We start from the raw sequence: 2,609 nt of genomic DNA, 5'->3' as shown, positions 1-2,609 counted from the left end.
CTCCTTGCTTTCACTAAATAATAGAGCCACCTAACCAATGAAGATGGGAGGCACTGGCAGAGTAGGAGCTGGGAGTTGCATAAGAGTCAAGAGCCCTGGCCTTTCCTTGGAGCTATGGATTTGTTGCTCCAGGGATCAGGCACTGAGCTAGAGAAGAAATGAGGGGAGTGGAGCAAGGCTGGATGACCACAGCTCAGCAGCTACCCGGCCATGCAACCCTATGGCTACATTTCCTTACATTCACTGTCTCCATCTGGAGAATAAGAGGGCAGGGCAAATAGATTGTCTCCAAAGAAGAATCAATGAAAGGTTAAGGACAAACTGTCCTGGTTTATATCCTTCTTTACCCACCTTCATGACTGGGGGGAATTATGTAACCACTCTGTGCTGTAGTTTCCACACTTGTGAGAAACATTTAGACCTTCATGGTGCCAGAACACTGTCCGGCATATGGTGAGTTCATTGCAGGTTCTGGCTGCCTTTATTCCAGCTCTGAGGTATGCAAATCTGTAATTCTAGGACCAGCACACTTATCTTAGCTGTTTTAGTCCATGTCAAGATTCCTAGGAATTAAAAGTGCTTCAATAGACAAGGACACTTTTTGGGAATATTCCATAGCCAGAAGCAAAGGTTTGCTAAGCTGCTTTTTTATTACCATTAAATATTTCTAAACCTTTTTAGGAAAGGTTGTTTCCAAAATAAGATACAGAATTTCAGTTAGGCTTGCAACATCTTATAAAACCATGCCCTACAGGATCTCTCTTCTTTGTATGAAATGGAGCTGTATTAGAATTAATTTCCAGAAAGGATGAATAAGAGCCATTGGTTGCTTGATGGGATGTCTCACTGCTCCTGGCTCAGTAACCTCTCACTACCAGAGCCCTCTCTAATGGCAGGGGAAGGGACAGAGCATGACTTACCCTGCAGCAAAGAATACTAGTTAGGCCTCTATTCAACAGAGAAAACAGGTATGTTAGGCTTTGTCATTCATTTCCTCTTCTTCTGGTCCTTTATTTCATTATGAGTAATTAACTTAGGAATATATATGAAAATCACTGGGTTTACTTAGTAAAATTAGGATGGTTGGTCTTTTCCTTCCAAATTAGTAATGCTCTATTGAGGTCAGCAGTCTCTACTTTTCACTGCTACAGCACAAGATTCCAGTGCTTCTAAGAAATAGTTCTCATTTGGAAAACCACTGGTCAACCATGACCTGGACAGATTCGAGGGTAGTGTGGACAGGTCAGTAATTCAATGACTCTTCAAACATTGATTTAAGGTTTATATTCTGGACTGTATTTGGTAACATATTTAATTGGGAACATTTTAATTAACATTTTTATTAATAGGTATTCAGAAATATTTGCCTAATAACTCATCTTTACTGTCCAAAAAAAAAAAACAAAAACAAAAACTGAAAGGAAGGGAGGGAGAAAGCTCAGCCAAACAAGATTCTGACATGCATTGTTCAGATTCAGAATTTTAGAGGCCACTGTCAGAATACTGCCATATAGATTATAGCAGATTTGTACTAGCAACATGTAAGTATTTCCTTCATTGTGCTTATTTTAATTTACCTTTGAGGACACTGGAAGGCAGGAGCAGTTAACATTTTACCAGTTACATAATAAGTCCCTATGGAAACCTGAATTAATTGGCATCATAATTCCTATTTGTGTCCATGACTGTTTAATGTCCTTTTCAGATTGACAGGATGTATGCTTTCCATCTCTCCTTCCTTTAATCTGTTCTAGGTAGAGCCACTTGGTATGAGGAAGACAAAAGAAAAAGAGGAAAGTCAGGGACTTTGGCCAGGCTCAGTTATCATTCTCAGTAGGGAAGTTCACAGCCAGCAACTTATCATGGTGCTGGGTCTCAGCAGAAGTGGAGGCAGTTCAGTATTCAGGAAAAACTGCGGCCAGCATTAAGCACTGTACGAAGAAAGTGAGGTCTGGGATGCAGAATTCTCAGGAGGGAATTGCAAGTGTGAGGTGGTTGTCAAAGCCTACTGCTGGGAACAGTGTGCTGTAGATCGCTATGGCCAGGCCTAACTCACCTCCTCCCGAAGAAGATGAGGCAGGGCCCCGAATGGAAGGAGGAACACTCGTCTTGTTGGTTTCCTCCCTTAGACAAGGCAGAGCCCCAAGGGAGAAGAACAGGCAAAAAGCGGGTGTGGTGGAGCAAGGCCTGGCTGAGAAGAGGACTGTCTTCCTCCCCACCCATTCACCAGAAAACCAAGCACGTGTCCTACAGACCTTAGCTACCTTCCTGGCTCTGTAAGCCCCTTTTACCTCCCCCTGCACTTCCTCTGTCTCTATCACTATAGTGTTTTTTGTTTGTTTTTTGATACTGGGGATCAAACTCAGGACCTTGTGAGCTTGTGAGGGAGGCGTGGTGCCACTGAGCTACATCCCAGGCCCTCTATCACTATAAATAAATGTTTGCCCATTTTTTTTTTTTTTGGTACCGGGGATCAAACTCGGGTCCTTGCACTTACGCAGCAGGCAGCGAAACCACTGAGCTAAATCCTCGGCCCAATGTTTGCCCATTTGCCTGGTGGTCTTTTCCTCCCATCAGGAGTTAGAACCCCACCTGGCCCCACCTGGCCC

This window comes from Heterocephalus glaber, unplaced genomic scaffold (assembly GCF_053883595.1).
Source record: "Heterocephalus glaber isolate CG9 unplaced genomic scaffold, H.glaber_assembly_v1.0 deba00001461, whole genome shotgun sequence".
Lineage (NCBI taxonomy): Eukaryota > Metazoa > Chordata > Mammalia > Rodentia > Bathyergidae > Heterocephalus > Heterocephalus glaber.
This window is presented reverse-complemented; position numbering follows the sequence as displayed.